The 17,521-nt window shown below is 56.0% G+C and overlaps 1 protein-coding gene, 1 long non-coding RNA gene and 1 other non-coding gene across 4 annotated transcripts in view; all 3 read left to right on the top strand.

Moving 5' to 3' along the window:
- The first annotated feature begins 1,350 nt into the window (after window positions 1–1,350).
- LOC148056382 (uncharacterized) lies at window positions 1,351–13,410 on the top strand. The gene is made up of 3 exons (XR_015703225.1): window positions 1,351–1,429; window positions 5,460–5,743; window positions 10,305–13,410. It is a non-coding gene; the product is annotated as an uncharacterized LOC148056382 (long non-coding RNA).
- A 921-nt stretch (window positions 13,411–14,331) lies between these two features.
- SEC14L1 (SEC14 like lipid binding 1) overlaps window positions 14,332–17,521 on the top strand; it is a 61,729-nt gene continuing 58,539 nt past the window's right edge. The window contains exon 1 of one of the 2 annotated variants that reach the window (XM_087750475.1): window positions 14,332–14,396. The gene's annotated coding sequence lies outside the window, so the exon portion shown is untranslated. The remainder of the gene's footprint in view (window positions 14,397–17,521) is intronic. The other variant, XM_087750473.1, reaches the window with a different exon arrangement.
- Window positions 14,483–14,662, top strand: LOC148056381 (small Cajal body-specific RNA 16). Its single transcript, XR_015703369.1, has one exon.

Raw genomic sequence — 17,521 nt, 5'->3', positions numbered from 1 at the left:
AGCTCGGTCAGTGCAAGCCCCGCCACAGTTGACGCTCTCTGGTCAGGGTCCCCTGCTCTGCGCCTGGCAGCTGGGACAGGAGCCAGGACGCCTGGGTCCCCCTGAGTCCCCCCAGAAGGGGCCACCTCCCCGGACCTCAGGCCTGAAGGTATAAAAGCCCACCCTGGTGTGCCGGAGCTCCTGCTCCTCCCTTGGGAAGAGCTGTCTTGCAGGGGATGGGGCGACATGGCACCGCTCAGCCGGGATGCTCGGGCATGGCGATGCTTTCCTGGTCTCCCTGTCCCGCTGCAGCCCACCTCTTCACCCCCCACGCTTAGTTTTGGCCCGAGAGCCTCATTTGGCAGCAGGGAGCGGGGAGCTGACTGTCGGCAGGGCTAAGGTGATGGCTCCCGTTGCGGGTGCGGGGTTTGGCTCCGCAGTGAAGCTGGATCCTGCTGGGGGGGAACTGGAGATGGGTAAACCTGACCTGCAGGGACCCCCCAGCACTGCGGCTGTACTTACACTGGTGGGGTTCAAAGCTTCGCTTAACACTTCCAACTTTATCAAAACCCCTCTCAGGGAAGCCATAAAAATCCCAGCTAAAGCGGCCCCAATTGGCATCCAGCATTTTACTGCCTGCACATGAGCAGAGCAGAAACGCAGCATCTGCCAATGCGCTGCAAAACATCTGCTGGCAGCCCAGCCCAGCCGATGGAAACCCCCGGGCTTGCTGGACCCCGCTCGGGTCTGGCACCCGGCCTCCGCCCGAGCCCAGCCGCGTTGCTGGCTATTTGTCCTGCCTTCTGCCTTGGCTTTAACTCGCCAAACGCAGCTGTAGGCTGCGATGCTGTGGCACCCTCTAAGCATGTCTGCAGGGAGGGGGGATGTCCTGCATCTTATCCAGAAACTCCTCTTTCTCCACTATAAATAGTATATGTGTGTATATACATATATATAAAATAGGTGGATTTGTAAGTTGATATCCAATCATGCTCTGTAGAAGAGAGAAGTGTGATTTTGCAGATGGGGAAACTGAGGCACGGGCTCGCTGGCTTGTACCTGGAGCCACTGGGTGAAGAAATGAAGCTTCCCCACATTTATTGCATTACCCCAGTGAAGAAACGGCCCCGGGGCCGGTCCTGCCTGCCTTGGCTGCGCTGCCCATCCGTCGGGCCGGACTGTTTGCAAGGGCTTTCAGGTCACAAACCCACACCGGGCGTGCGATGGTGCTCGGGGGGACACTGCTCTCTCCAACCGTGCTCTGGTACCATTGACAGAGGATTTGGTCGTTAAGCCAATCTAATCTTTATTCCAAGTCCGCTGGCAGGCGGCGGTTATTTGGCAGTTTATTCTCTGCTTGGGTTCATCTCTCTTGTCGGTGCAGCGTGAGCTCAGCTGTGCAGAGCAAACCACGCGCAGACGGGGGAGAGAGCATCTCGTTATTTGCCAGGTATGCTTCTTTGTCCAATATCATACGAAAAATGAGATCTGCATTAGATTCTCATAGGGATAAAAGGTACCAGTGTGAATTGGGACTGGGGTTTTGGTTTGGGTTTTTTTTGCTTCTTCCTTTATTTCCGTGAGGAATGAAAGCAATAGCATCATGGCCACAAAGGCAGGGCTTTCTTGGAGAAGATCCAGGCTGGTTTGACACTATGTTGCCCTGAATGACAAGAATAAAAAAAAAAAGGGGGGGGGGGAGAAACCGAAAGAAAGAAATTCCAGCAGCCACTGCTCCTGCCCTGGCATTGCTAATCCAACAGCTGAAGGTTTATTTGTACTGACTAAGCTGAAGTGAGCAACTTAATTCCCTTTTAATTCTCTTCAGAAGGCTTCAGAAAGCTTAATAGATGTTTTCTTGCATGCAATAAACTCAGAGGCAGCCCCCAGCCTTCCCGGCTCCGTGGATTTGGTGGTGGTGGTTGGGTTTTTGTGACCCCTTCCCAACAACGGGTGCGACTGGAGCCCAGGAGCAGGCCTGACGGAGCTGTCAAGATGAGCTATCGTTTCATGGGTGCTTTATGCATTACTCACGCAGCGCTAGCAGGGCAGGGCGATGCCCGGGGGTGGCCTCGCTCTGTCCCCCACGGGACAGGGAGGAGCGGTGTCACCCCGCCACCTCCCATCAGGCCACCCTGACATTTGTCAGCCAAATGTGTCTCTTGAGAGCCCCTGCGGCTCCAAAAGGCATCTCAGGGGGGTTTAATCCACTGCAAATCCCACCTCTGTGAGCATCTCCGGGCTCGCCGTGGACATGGCAAAGCCGCTCGGTGCTGGCTTTCCCCTGACAGCCTGGACTGCAGAGCCACCGAGCCCTGCACCGAGACCCTCACGTCCCGGCGCATGGTGGCTAAAATCTTGGGAAATGTGGCAGCGCATCCCACCTCGCTCTGCCCCGGGTCATTATAGATTATTCCAGCCCATCAAACTAATCTCCATCCAACCCTGGCAGGTGCAAGGACATCTTTTTCTACAAGAACGCCTTCAACAAATAGACCATTTAAAAATAACCCAAAAAATCAAACCAAACCAAAAGAAAAAAATAAATAACCCTCAAAAAACCCGAACCCCATACTATTTTGTAGTAACAATCAAGCATCTTTTAATCAGCGTGGACTTTCGGGTGGGTGCCTGGGTGTGGGCCCTGCAGAGCAGCGGCTGCCTCCCTGCAGCCCTCTGAATCTCGGGAGACGTTGGTAACGACAGAGATGGGATTGGAAATTGCACCTTCTGTACTCGAGGGACGGGGCGCGTAGCGGCTGGGTGTCGGGACTGCAAACAGGGAGGACAAGGGGAGCCCAAAGCATGCATTGAGGAAGGTTGGCAGGAGAAGGGGGTTTTCACCCTCCTGTAGTATTTAGCATCTGTGAACCTCCAGCCCACAACTAGAGGTAGTTAAGAATTTGATGTAAAGCGCTTTTCTTTACTAGAAAATGGTAATTCCAGGGGATATTTGTAGGGAAACAGGTTGGTCTTGATGGGTTTTGGTGCGGGAAGCTGGGGAGTTATTTCAAACTCTGCCTAAATAATCGTCCACTGGTGGTGGGAAACCACTGCTCATTGGGAGGCTGAAGCCAGCGTGTCATAATTCAGTAAGTGAAAAATCAAATTGTTCTGCTCGGCTCAGTAACATCACTATTCCTCACTTCCTGTGGAAATAAGACATTTGCTATTTATTTTTTACATTTCGATGCTCTGAGCCCAGCTTGCTTGAGAAGGGAGCTACTCCCATGTGGACATCGCGACTGGGGGCAGCAGCAAAGCTCCCAGTCTGGGCCTCTGGAGATGGAGGATGCAGGTCCAGCTCAGTCGGAGGAGCCGGGTCGGGGGCTGCCCTCTGCCCCGCTCGCCCCAGGAGCATCCCGGCTTGGCTCAGGGCTACGACACGGGATGGTCCATGCAGCTCCCTCGGAAATGCAGCATCCCACCGCTCCTTGCACACTAACAAGCTGCTCGTAGCACATCCTTCAGAGAAACTGCCTGATTTCTCTTTCCCTTGCTGTTTTCACATGCTGCTTATCACCCAACGAGGAGCAGTCGCCTGCCCGGCTGAAGGATGCTGTCTGCTTAGCACCAGGGATGGGGAATTGGGACTCCTGATGCCCTTGGCCGCAAGGTTTGGAGGTGGCAGGTCACACTAGGTGTCCCCGAGCCTTGCAGCAAGAGGCACAGTGGGATGCCCATACCCAAGGACCCCACTTCTCCTTCCCCAGCACTGCTGCCGGAATCAGCCCTTCCAAGCAAAGCCCCAGTTCCAGTCTTCACTGACATCTAGTGGCAATGGGGACACTTAGAGCTGGCAGTGGGGTGGCTGCTCAGGAGCCAGAAAGCGGGGTGCAACCTTTCCTGCAGGTCCCCATCCCTGGGGAAAGCCACCGCCTTGCTGCAACACCAGGCAGCGACCTTGCAAATAGCGTCCCTGCCACTACCTTGGCTCTGCGGATGGGGACATCTGGAGTCATTAAACGGTCCAGGGTGAAAAGTTTTTTTAAATATATGGTCCAGGGTGAAAAGGCTTGCTCCAGGGCTTTTTAAATGTCACAGCAAACCTTTGCTGGCTGCAGGTTACCCGCTCTGTCGCCCTTCTCCCCGCTCCTCCAGCAGCCAGGAGCACAGCCGCCCTCCTGGGCAAGGGAGGGTTTTGAAACATGCTACTGGAGGCATCAGTCACAAGGGTTTCTCACATTTTTCCCATCTAAAAGAATGAAAAGTTTCAGCAGGAGCCTGGGTCAGCCTCGATCTGCTTGAATTGAGCTAAAAGCTGTAAAAGGGGGAAAAAAAAGAAGCAGGAGAGGCAGCTGTGAAGGGTGGAGGATGTTGAGGGTGGAGGGGCTGGGGTGCGCCCAGCTCCACGGAGGTGGATTTTGCTTGATGGAGATGGATGAGATGCCGCCTGGTCTTGTCACCCCACCGAGGACAAGGGATGATGTTGCTTGGCACCCACAAATCCAGTTTGCAAAGCCTGAGCCGGTGCAGCCACCCAGCGCAACCCGTTCCTCAGCACTGCCCAGCAGTGCAGCGGCTCTTGGGGCTGGAGTTGACCCTCAGTGCCTGGACTAATTTTACCTCCTCCACCAAAAAAACCCAAACCTGGTTCACTTTGTGGCAGTGCAAACACAGTTTTACGGCTTTTTTAATCTCCACAGTTCTGAACTTCCCTCGCAAAGTGCCACAGAGCCCAACTCGGTCTCCACAGTGCTGAGAATCGCTTATATGGGAACACGTTATTTAATAGGAATCTGCCTGGTTTTTTTCTTCCCCCTGAACATCCTTATCGCTGCCCCGGTTGTGTGTGTGCACGCAGGAAAGCTGTTCCTTCCCATTCATCTGCTGGAGATTCGGTGGATTTGCTGTCCTCAGAGGCTGTCAGAGCACTAAGGCCCGTCCATCCCTTCTCTGCAGAACTAGGGCAGAAATTAGCAGCTCAAAAGCCCCGTTCCCAGCTCCACGGCAGGAGGAGTGGAGCAAGGAGAGCCTGACCCGACTCCAAAGGGGAAGGTGAGACCCTTGAAGAGCCGGGATCCTCCTCCATGCCCACGACCCCTGATCTGCGGGGGTATCTAATCTAGTTTGCTGATTTTCAAACAAATTAACTCCTGGGCAGGTCTGAAGCCAAGTGGCTCTGCTAAAAAAATTTCTGCACTAAGAGGAAACTGCCAGGGAGGTGGGAGCCAAGAGCAGCTGGCAGATGCGTATTCCCACTGCTCACTGCAGTCAGAGCCCAGCATCATGAGGCCCAAGGTGTTCAAAGCTTGAAGCTAAATGCTTTTTTAATGGGATAACATAGCTGTGATATTTATTTGAGGCTCATGTTTTGCATGCAGGATTTTTTTTCCCTATTTGTCTTCTTTTCCTTGCCACTGGGACGAAGAAAATAAAAGCCTGTAATCTTCAACTGGCAGGCGCAGAGGAGATAAGCTTCAGGTGCCTCCCAACGCTCATGGAGGAGTTTTGTTCTCCCACCTTATCTCCCCCTCCAGGTCGCCTCATCTCGGGGCTTAGCGCAGGCCCCGGGGGGAGCGCAGAGCACTGCCGTCCCCATCCCCGCTCCAGGCAGGGTCCAAGGGCGGGCTGCGGTCCCGAGCAATGCAAATGGCAGCGTTTTTCCCGACGATAACCCTTATCCCAGCCGGTGCAGCTCAGCCGCGACGTGCAGGTGCTGCCAGCGACAATGCGAGCGCCTGGACCGTGAAGCCAGCCTGGCACGAGCACCCCTGGAAGGACTTGATGTGCACAAAGAATCCAGTTTTCCCCATCTCTTCAGGTATTGTAGCTTTCAGTGCTAATTATTGTGTGTTTTAATTCATCCATAACTGATATGATCTTCAAAGCTTAAATGTCTTGATCTAACACTTCCAGATTTTTATTCCTTTTTTCCTTTGAACGCCTGCAAGGGAGCCTCTGGGACCCCACAGCCCTTGCTTTATGTTTGCTTTTAATCAGCTTGCTTTTCTTCCCAAAAACAAAGACAAATAATACTGCAACCGTTTCTCCTTGGAAATTTCTCCACACTGAGAAGAAGAGAGGGGGGAAGCGTGACTTGTTAAAGGCTGAATTTTTTTATGTCTTTCCTCTTTTTTATCTGGTTCACTGCAAGACAAATGACTCTCTTAATTTAGCTGAGAAATTGAAGGGCACCCATATAATTCGGCAGCGGTCCAGCCAGCCGGCTGCCTGGGGAACCGCAGCAAGCCAGTACGGTGAAAATAAGGTGATGGGGTGTCGCGTCCCGTCCGATGCCGCTGGATCGCCGGGCCGGGGAGTTCTGCTCTCGTGGCAGAAAGCTGCTCAGCATCGCCGCGAGAGCAGCCCCAGTCCTGGCATGGTGAAACCCTGGTTGTTGGTGTGGTGAAAGACCTCTGGTAGATGCTGAGAGGCTGGTTCCTGCTGCTCCAACATGGAGATGGCTGTGCGGGGTTGAGGTGGTGGTTAGAGGGGGAAAGCATCTGTACCTGCCCATGGGTGCCCTTCCCGGCCAGCAGCACCTAGGGTAGCGCCGAGTTTCCTGGGATTATTCCAGAAAATGGATTTGTTGGCCAAAAGCACAAATCCTGCCCCCATGGAGGCCCCAGGCATGAGGACCTTGCTGTACAGATGCCTCATTTGGCTGGCGAGCATAAGGAGTGGCTGGCAAGCGCACCCCTGCCGCCACCCGGACGGCTTCGCCTGGCTCCTGGGGCGCTGCCCCCGGCCCCCCACACTTCTGGGTGCAAAACCCAGGCGGGCTCCAGAGGGATGGGGGCTCAGGTGGGCACGAGCAAAAGGCGATGCCAGGAGCCGTTGGAGGCAGCGTGACGGGTGTCCGGGCAGCCGCAGCTGAGCAGCGGTTCCTGCCGTGGTGCCTGCGCTCAGAAACCCCGGCACAGCCTGGGCGCCTGCAGGGGCCGGCCGGGACGCGACCCACGCCGGGAGGGCAGTTGCAGGGCCCCTGCGATCTCCTCCTTCCAGAGAAGCCAAGTGGAAAGTTTGGGGTCATTTTTCTGCTTTTCTCATACTTGCTCCCTGCTGGAGCTGATTTATCCCTGCGGCTTGCAGAGCTACATCCGAGAGGGACATGTTTTGCCTTTGTAGTACATGAGATTGCTATAAATTATTAGCTTCTTTGTGTCAGCCGGAGCCCGACACAGCCCATAAAACTTTCTGGCCATGTTATTGTGCTCAAACGTGGCACCTGGCTGCTGGTGGTGAGCTGGCCCAGACCCAAAGGAAGGGCTTGCCAGCTCAGAGGATGTATTTTTCTCCAATGCGACACCCTCACCCTTCTTCCTAATATCACCCACGGACTTCGGGGTCCACGGAGCCTCAGGGGGAAGAGCTCTGTCCTCGCTGTCACTCGTGTCTCTGGAGAGCCACCACGTGCTCCAGCTCCGCAGGTACCGTGGCCACCCCTCCCCTGTGAATGGGTGGGCGAAGCGCCCCGCAGCATGTGTTTGCGAGGCTTGCAGGTGGAATAATAATAATTATTATTATTGGCCCTGAGCATAGAACCAGTGAGATTAAAAATTAGCGGTCTCAAGGCAAGATTGCAGCATATTCAATATATTATCCATAAGTGATGTGCGCAGGAGGGCAGAGTGGGAAGCGAAGGGGATCTCACGAGAGCCACAAAAACTGGACTTTTAATTTAAAACTATCCTTCACTGACTCGAGCGTCTCTCCTGCGAGTCCATTTTTTATTTCCCCCTGTGCAGCAGTAATCAGGAGGTAACAAGGGAGAAGGGGAAACGGATTGTCTCACAGCTCTATCCGGCCGATTTCAGTGCTGTAAATTATAGATACATATGGTACAACTGAGTGCTGGGATATTAATTTCTGTTGTTGAAAATCACAGACCCACTGCTTTAATTTACTGCTAAATAATAAATGACTTTGTAAGATACTCAGCTAAGATAAAGATGCCCCAGTAAATCAAACAGCTCATAAGCACTTACGGATCAGTCTATCTTGTATGTGTACCTAAGTGGTTTATATTGTTCTCACAAAGCAGAAATAAGCAGGCATTTAACTGATGCTATCTGCCAAAATAAAGGATGAACCCGTGAATCAAACGGTTTCCTGCAAATCCTCATTTGCATTTGCAGAGTTAAACGAAAAGTGGTGCTTTAGGGATTCTGAAACACTTAGAAACAAGCCGAAAATGTGCCCCAGAGGAGGCAAGGGATGCAGTCCGTGGGGCCGTCCCGGAGCGGCAGGTGGGTTTCTGTAGGGTTTGTAGAAGGTTCACCCACAGCTCAGCGGGAGGAGGAGTGGAGTGCATGGATAAGTCTGGAAGAGACCGGGGTGTGGAGCCGTCTCTCCTCACCCCTCACCCTGCATCTGCAAGAACGCCCTGAGCGCACCCGTTCTCATGGCACTTCACGAGAAATCGTGCAAACCAAAGTGAGACAAGGGTGGCACCGGGAACCCAGCTCTGCAGCGTGGATCTGCAACGGAGAGCCAGACCCCCGGCTCCTTCTTCCTCAGTTTCCCTCTTGGCATGCAGAAGACACCATCGGCCTCCCCAGGCCGCCATGCAGGCCTGTCTCCTGGCTCAACACGTGTTTTTCTCTCCTCCCTGGGTCCATGTGTGCCGGGCAGCAGCAGCAGAGCCGCTAATTGCATCTGCAGGAAAGGCAGGAGCTCTCGGGTGGCCGTAAGTAAGATGGATGTTGGGCTCTCGGAGCACAGCCCCGGGGATCTGGGAAAGCGACGTTCCCGGCATGCCAGGCTCCAGCTATTTGCAAAGGCACGTTAGAGTCAAAATGATGCAATTAGAGTCTGACATGAAAATAAGATATGGATGTGGCCAATTTTGACATTTACATCGCGTGTTTGTTATGCAAATTGGCCAAACTCCATAGGAATGCAACAGAAGGAGGCTGCAAAGGACACCAGCTCATTGGAGGCCCTGCGTTGGAAGCATCTCCCGTGCGGCCGCAGCCGTGCAGAACAGCTCGGCGGGGCGGCGGGGAGGTGGCCGGGGGTGCGGGGGCTCTGTGAGCAGTGGCAGTGCCTGGCTGGGGATGGGGGACGTTTGGGGCTGTGGGTTTTGCAGAGCAAGAGGGTGTCAGTGCTGGTCCCCGGAATGCAGTACGGAGGCATTTCCTTGGGATAATTTCAGCGACTGGAGCACCGGCTGTGCCTCCGGCTGCCTATTTGCTGCTGTGACTTGACCTCAATCGCGAGGGTACAGAGAGCTCCTGGGTGGAAAAGGACCAAGTGCTCTGGAGTATTTCAAAGGCATTTTAGAGCATGGCTACCTGAGCACAGAATAAAAGGGATTGCCACGGTCCCCGCAGGGCTGCTCCCAGCTGCAACCCATCGCTGCGCTGCCCAGCCTTCCTCCTGCGTAGGCAGGGGCCCGATGTGGTTAAAGGTGGCTATTGCCCCACTGTTCGCAGGCACGCTCAGTGCCTCGCTGCCAGCCCGCAGGGCTGTCCTTGTCACACAGTTTTAATGGGAGGACCAGATGAATAACTGCTGGTGTCGAGCCCTGTCCTGCAGGCACGCATAGCCAAGAAACATCATCTCTGAGATCCAGCTGTGCTAGTGGAAGGAGTTAGCATCCCACAGCCCGTCGTGGCTGGACCCTTGCAGATGTGCTGGTCAGGCAGTTTGGGGAGGATTCACCGTCCCACTTTGGGGTTTGTTTCAGCAATATGAAGGTCTGAGACTGCTGTCCTGCGGGCGTTAACTTCACGCACACGATGCTGAGCCACCAGGCGACAGAGAGGAGCTCGGGGCCGGGCACAGTTAGTCTCTGCTTGAGAAGTTAGCCAAGCTCCATCGTATACTGCTTGGCCACTGGATGCTGTCTTCCAGAGGATAAATAATACCTGGTACAGCTAATATGAGGGAAGCACAGCCATAGATACTGGATCTGGCAGAAATTTTGCCACAATGAGTTATTCTTCCAAAAAGCCCCCGGCAGGTGGGAGGCAGCAGCATGGGTGTGCAGCGATCAGCAGCGTGCCTGGCCACCACGGTGCTCCTCATCGGGTTGCCTGCTCTCAGATTTATTGTCTCAGGAGCAGACAGACGCCCGCCCAGCTGGCTCCGTCTGAAGTGTGCAGACAAACTGCCCTGCTGGCAGGCTGATGGGAGAGAAACCTCCAGCTGGGGACAGTGACAAGCGCCTGAGAGAGAGAACATCTTTCCCAGCACAGCTGGATTTGGTTGAGGATGTTTCTCTACAAGCAAGAGGGTTTGAATAGCAATTCATTAGATACATGAACCTCTGCAACCTTCTCTGCGGCAGGGAATTGGGAACAGAGGAGATGCTGATGGGAGTAATTCCAGAAACAACTGAGCTCTGTGGAGTAGGAAATTTTCCCTTTGTTTTTCAGGTTAAGCCAGAGATCCCCGAGCTTTCAGCTCGGAAACGCTGCAGCCCCATGGCAGGCGGACACGCATGCCTCGAGTGCCTCGGCTCAGGTGCCCAGGGGACGTGACCTGCCACGCGGCCCTCCCCACCCACGGGGGACATTGCATTTTCATCTCTGCTGGCCGCATTTTCCAAGTGCGAGATGGGCAAGGGCAGCCCCACTCGTGGCCTGTGTCCGAGGTGGCAGGAACCGGAGCCCATCGATGGTCCTGCTCGCGAGGGCAGGCAACGTCCTTCAGCACGAGCAGCCCTAGGAGAGGCAGGAGTTTGTGTGTGGTGGGAGCAGGCTGGGAGCACACACGGAGCCAGGTTTTCACATCAGAGATACCCAAAGTACAAACTGATGCATGCAACAAGGGCTCGTCCTTATGTTTCACACTCTCCGGTGAGTGCTTTTACCCATTTACCTCAATGCCTGGACGAGTAAGAGACCGACTTTCTGGCAAAACTGCCCACCAGCGCCTGCCAGAGCGGGGTACCACCCTCAGCGTTTCTGATCTTGCCAACAGAACACAGGAGATGCCAAAAGGGACTTCAAAGTACTCTCAGGACTTGGTGCACTGAAATGTTTCTCCCCATCGCAGATCATCTGGAAAAGCCCTGGTGGCAGCAAGCCCTCTGGTTTGCACATTCTCCCCGTGCGTGCGCTGACCCGATGGATGAGCTGCGAACCCTCCAGCCGATGGTGCTTCCAGCCTCTGCTCCCAAAGGGGCAGAAAGCCTCGACTCCCTGTGCTCGGGCGCCACGTGCTCCTCACCGTGGAGCTGACGTCCACACGTCCCACGGGATATTTCCCATGGGGGCAATGGAGCAGCCGTGGTAGCTGATGGCCCCATCCCTGGGAATCGCAGCGCTCTGCTCTGCCACGCTTGGCACTGCTGCAGCAGTGACTCCAAATGCAGGAGGATCCAACCCCGGCGCAATCAGGCTCCCAAAGGCGTATGTGATTTTGTTTTGCTAACACTGTTGAAAGACAAGGCAGCTCCAATTTGCCCGGAGCTGCTCGGTTGTAACATGGCACCGCAGGGAAGGGCTGTACAGAAAACCACATTTGACAGTGAAAGCATTTTGCTGGAGTGCAGCATGAGAAAAACAAATTACTATGGCATAAATGAGCAAATCCATCATCAGCGGGAAGAGGAGGAGAGAATTGGTTTAAGGATCCACGTACGAGACTGTGACAGTGATCATATAGCGGCCCTTTAAATGTCAAGGGGGATGAACACGGTTTAATAGCAACAGAAATGCTGCCAAGCTGGGCGACGTGTAACAAAGCAGATGGATGGATAGATCTACCTATTATCTGCTCCCTGGAAAAAGAGAAGAGGGAGATAATTCAGGTTTATGCTTGATCTAGTGTGTAAATCGCAGAGAGGTAATGTTTTCTTTTATCAAAAAGAAAAAAAAAAAAGAATTTGTTTTCAGAGCTGCCCCTGCCATCAGCCAGACAGCACAGGTTCAGCTGTACAAATGAGATACATAACATTTACAGCTGGCTGCAGCCCTGGCAGCATTACACCGAGGGAAAATGAAAGCGCGGGGGGGTGTGGAAGCTGATCGCTCAGTGCTGGGCGGCTGCGTGGTCCCGTGGCTCCTTCCAGCAGAGACGAAGAGGAGAGACAAGCAAGGATGTGTGCAGGGAGGGGGACACGGCAGGCGTGCAGCAGGCTGCACCGTCTGCAGCATCACCCTGAAAGGTTTCTGCTTTCCGGCTCTGCACACGCGTGTCCCCTGATGTGCCGCCCTGGAGGGACGGGGTGCCTGTCCGGAGCGGGGCGTCCGGCTGCGTCCTGCGCCTCCCTGCCGGGCGGGTGTTAGGCAAGGTTGTGAAGGGCTCGGGACCCCTCTGACTCAGTTGGAAAAGCCCACTTCTCTTGTGAGGGTGCCCGGGGTGCCTGCCGCAGCCCGGCTGGCTCACCCCGGCTTGCGAGGAGCCTCGTGTGGCCACTGCGTGCGAGGTCGCAGGGTCCAGCCTCAGGCAGGCTGGCTGCAGGGCTCTGCCGCCGTGCGCTGGGCACCTTCTGGCACCACTAAATGATTTCACTCTGATAATAAGAAAAAAACTACTGAGCATTACCACACCCAACATTAAAGCAGCAACATGTGAAAATCTGGGCTCTGTTGGGAGAGAGGTGGCCATCCCTCGGCTTGGGACCACAGACTGAGGGGCAGAAGCAGAGGGCTCTGTACCCTGAAAAGCGCAGAAGCAGGTTTTGCAAAGCGAGCTCCTCGGATCTGCAGGTATTTCTGTTTTCGTTCATCCCTTTGCATCACAATTCTGTGTGCAAAACGGGGAACACGATCTCTGATTTCACAGGGACTGGAAAGACGTTCCTCGGTATTTCTACCACACCCCGCCTGTATGGGTACAAGCACCAGAAGAAAAATCGCCAAGATGAACAGTTCAGGGTTCAGAGCAGCTCGGAGCAGCGCGCAGGCGGCGCGGCATGGGCCGTGCACCGACTGATGGGAAGCCAGGGCGCCGAATCGGCGGGGCCGCTCTGCCCTGGCGCAGGGACGGGCTGGTGGGCCGAGGAGCTGCCACCCTGTCCTTCGAGACCCTTCCTCAACTGCGCCGGCACCGAGGCCTCGCCGAGGCTTCAGGGGCAACCCCAACGCTGGCGTTTGCTCGCGTGCAGCGCTTGGCTTTACGGCTGCTCCTCCCGTGCAGGTTTTGCATGCATGATTTAGATCTGTACGTATATTTTATAAAAGGTCTGCTAAAATGTGTTATTGCAGGAATAAAACTAAGCGCTTATTCATTTTTAATGAGCCGTCAGGAAGAACGCTATTGCATGTGTGTTGTGGTTTTCTTCTGTTGGGCTATTTATACCAAAATGTCCCGGAGGGAAATTTGTGACTGAATCACAGGAGCGAGGCACCTTTATTCGTGCTGAAACGCCCCTGGCTCGGCGGGGCGCGGAGCCCCCAGGGCCACCGAAAGGGCAGCACGATCCCAGGGACACGGGCGGCCGCGGTGACCACCCACAGGACACCCCATCTCCACACCGATTTACGCCGTGCTGACGCCGGCGCAGGCTGGGCTCCGGACCCGGCCCGGCCTCTGCCCCTTGGGGAACCCCGGCCCAAGCCCGGCAGGGTCCCGCGGCGCGGTCCCTTCCCCGCCTGGACGGGCTCCTGTCCGCTGCCTCCCCGGGAGGCCCCCGGCTCTCGGCCCGCTGGTCCCATGGAGAAGCCCGAGCGGTGCCTGCGAGCCCCGTCCCGCCTCGGCGGGCCTGGGCCCGGCGCGGCCTGTGCGGCCCCGGCGCTGGGGGAAGCCGAGCGCGCCCAGCACTGCCGCGAACGGCCGCGCCCGTAGCCCGGCGCCCCGGGCTGACACCGCCCGACGCTGCTCTACGCCGCCCTGCCGCCCGCGGCGCTCGCCACCCGGCTACCGGCCCCCGGGGCCCGCAACGCCGCCCTCGGGCCCGGCTCGGGACGTCGCCGGCCCTTTAAGGCAGTGCTGGGAGGCCGGAAGTGCTCCGTGAGGCGCTCTGGCTTTCGCTCCGTCTCTTTGGGCTTCCGGCTCTTCTGCTTCCGGTCGTGCGGGGCCTCATGGCGGGCGGCGGGGCCGGGGGTCGGCTGGGGCGGTGGGGGGTGCAGCGGGGGCTAGGGGGCGGTGTGGGAGGCGGGGGCAGTGTGGGGGCAGGGGGGGAGAGAGGGGCCTGGGAGCGGGGCTGGGGGCGGCAGGGAGCTGCGGTGCCGCGCAGGGGACAGACCCGGCTCAGGGCTCCTCCGCGGGGGAGGCGCTGGAGGCCGCGCTGGGGGTGCGGGCCTGGGGGGCAGTGGGTCGGGGGGCTGGGGGCAGGCTGAGCTCGGGGGGCTGGGGGCAGGCTGAGCTCGGGCGGCGGGGAGGGCGCTGCGCGGCCGGGGCAGGCCGTGCTTGCGGTGCGGCGGCGGCTCAGCCGGAGCCGCGCTGCTCGTTTCCTCGCGAGTCTCGCCAGAGCTGCGTGTGCCGCAGGGTTTCCTGGCGGGTCCCGGCCCCGGAGAAGCCACGGCCCCGGACGGCGACGGCGGGTGGTTACCTTGGCCTCGGGCGCTTCCATTGGCGAGGTGAGCGGGAACCGTGGAGTGGGGCGAGCGCCCTGCGTCCCTCCTGGGCCGGGGGCAGGCCGGGCCTGCGGGCGCTGCAGCGAGCGCGGGGCTGGGGAAGGGCTGCTGGGCGGCGGGGCCAGCGGGCCCAGCCTCGTACCAGCCAGCCTCACCCGCGCCCGAGATCAACTCCCCGGCGGGCTCCGCGCCGGGCTTCGTCCTGTGCAGTAACAGGTGTGAGCATTCATGCAGCGTTTTGATGGTCATGTATGATACTGCATACAACGGGCTGCTGCCCGAGCCAGGGGAAACCCGCTGTTAGATTAATTCCCTTTACATATACTGAATCTTCTTTTAAAAATATTCTAGCAAAATTAAACTGACATTGCCCTTCTTTTGCAGGCAAGTTTTACTGACATAGAAAGCAGAACTTAGATACGTTGCTTGTATTTTTTTTTTCAATTGATTTATCATTGGTGCTATCTGAATTCCAAAACTTTGTTCCCCACGTAGTAGGGAATACTGATAAGGTGGTTGCTTTACTTGAGCAAACTGTAAGGCTTTGTTGGAAGTTGTGTGCTTTGCAACACAGTGATTTTCTTTACTGTTTGGTTTTTCTCCTGCAGTTGGGGAGTTCAGCTGGGGTCACAGCTCAGGCGAGCACGTGCTCTCGCAGCATGGGAAGGGGTGCGGGAGGGGCCTGTGCTGTGAGCCTGGCACCAAAGTGATCCTGGCTTCTGACAAAACTTCTTCGCCAAAAACTAGAAAAACACTTTCCCTGTTTGTTGTTGGGTGATCCGGCTCACAGCGAGGTTGCCCCAGGTGGTTGCTCCTGTACAACCGAGGAGCTGTCAGACAGTGGGGGGAAGACGGTGCTCCTTAAACCAGCTTTGCCTTCAGGCCATGTTTTACACGTGGCTGCCTTAAACCAGCTTTGCCTTCAGGCCGTGTTTTACACGTGGCTGCAGCTGATGCCGGTGACTGGTGAGCTCTCAGTGCAGTTCGGGATAAAATGAATTAATATTTCTTTGCTGCTGAAATGGGAGACCCCCCCCCCCCGCCCCCACTTCCAGCAAAATGCTTCCTTTGCTCACCTTGACCTGGCACTGGGATTTGTTGGGCCCATCTGCGAGCAGATTTGACCCAATAAAGCAGCCAAAATAAGCTGAGGAGAGAAAAATAAGTAGCTTTCTAGCATGTTAATGAAGTTATGGGAAAGCTAACAGTATCAAAGGTTGGGAGGGAGAGGAAGGACTGTAGTTTGGGGGAGGGAAAAACAAATTTTCTGCCCCCCTTTCCTCCCCACCACAGTGGCTTTGTTTTGCGGGGGAGCTCTGTGGTGCTGCAGAGAAATGTTTGCTACATTTAAAACTTGTCAGGTTTCTAATAAAGGAGGGAAAAGTTGGATACAAGTCAGAAAAGTATCTTCTAAGCTTGAAGAATCTTAATTTTAAAAACAAAGTTATTTGTCTGACTGAGGGTTTTCCTGTCAGCTAACTTTTAAACAATAAAGCATTTTCTCAATTTAATTGATACGCAATGTAACCATTTGCAGGAGGGCCCTGGATCCCGAGCTGTTAGTGACGGCCTTGCGGGGTCTGGCTGCCTGGCGCGCGCTGAGCAGCTCTGGCGCCTGTGCCCCGCTCTCCCTGCAGCCCGCTGCCTGCGGCTGAACCTCCTGGTCATTTCTTTTCAGGTGGCGGGAGCGGCAGATTGTTCTGCAGGATGGTGAGAGTGCTGCCCTTGCCGCCTGGCTATACCTGAGTGGTCTTTTTAGGTTATAGAAAGTAGTTTTGCCTAACGAGATGGTAAACATGAATAAAATCTGGTTCTCAAAGTTGACTTTCTTCTTTTCTTCGTACTTAATACTTGCTATTGTGCGTGAACAAAGTAGAAAGATTTTTAACATGCTGCAGGTGTGCACACAGGCCAGTAGGCGTACGAAACGACTTCTCCGCTGAGACGTGTGGTTTGTGCCGGGGGCAGTCACGCTGGAGCTGTGTAGTGCTCTCTGGATGCGCTTTGGGGCCCGCAGGGGTAACTGGATCTTGAGTTCAGCAGTGCTGAAGGATTTGAGCATCTCCTCGCTGTGCCAAGCTCCCATCTCCACTAGAGGGTGCGAAGCTCCGTGGAATGGTTGAATTTCACTGAAACTGAAAAACTGGGAGACATTCTTCCTTTAATCGGATGCGTGGGCCGTGAGGCCTGGGCAGGATTACGTTCCTGTTGGAGATCCTGGTGCTGCGTGCTGGCAGCGGCCCAGGTTGCTCAGGCGTTATACAACCCTCGGCCGGGCCCGCCGCGTGCTCCATGTGACGGTGCTCAGCCCTGGCCAGCGCCCGGCCAGGAATTACTCGGTGCCGGTGTGCCCACGTGCCCGCGGCAGGCATCTCCACCGGAGGTCTGGGACAGTTGGCACCCACTTCCAGCGCTGGTACGTGGAGGGGTTAACTCGCACGTGCCAAGTTCCCTTCCACCTGGGCAGCGAAACGGACCCTTGCTAACAGCACGTAGAACCTGCTCACTTGCACTGCAAAGAGCCTGGCTCCTGGATTTCCTTTCACGGGTAGAGGGAATTTCCATTCAATCTGCCAGGCTCCCAAGCCAAGCCTGAGGCCAGCGTGCTGTGAAGTGCTGTGGGCCCGTGCTGCCTGCTGGCCTGCGTGTGTCCCTGCGCTTGGTGCGTATAGGAAGTGCTGCGGCAGCCGCTCCGCTCACGGTGGCCGTGCTGGCTCCTTGGCAGAGTGCAGGATTTCTTTCTCGCTAAATTTTGCCTCTTAAGTGTCATGTTAAGAATGAATTCCTGAGCAGAACCAAGCCCAGCAATGCTGGCTTTGCTCCAGCACTCGCAGTGCTTGAGGAGTACCCAAAGGGGAGGTGGGTGCCTTCGCCAGTACGCAATTGCTGCGGCTGGAGATGTGGAGGAGCGTACGCTCCTCTCCAGCTGCTGGAGCCGGGTGGGGTCTGTGGACATTTTGGAGCTCGATCTTTACAGCCGAGAGGGGAGTGGTTCTTGGCTGAAGGACGGTGTCTGCCGGTTGCTGCTCCTACCACAGCTGGCTGGGTACGGGGCTGGAGGCTGGCCGGAGAGCAACGGGGAGGCAGCTGAGGTGGGGTGGTGCGGGGGGCCGAGGGGAGCGAGAGTG

This window comes from Nipponia nippon, unplaced genomic scaffold (assembly GCF_047370975.1).
Source record: "Nipponia nippon isolate SJK-2023a ecotype South Korea unplaced genomic scaffold, ASM4737097v1 scaffold_14, whole genome shotgun sequence".
In the NCBI taxonomy this organism is placed as follows: Eukaryota; Metazoa; Chordata; class Aves; order Pelecaniformes; family Threskiornithidae; genus Nipponia; species Nipponia nippon.
Note: the sequence above shows the minus strand (reverse complement) of the source record. Positions and strands in the feature narration are given on the sequence as shown.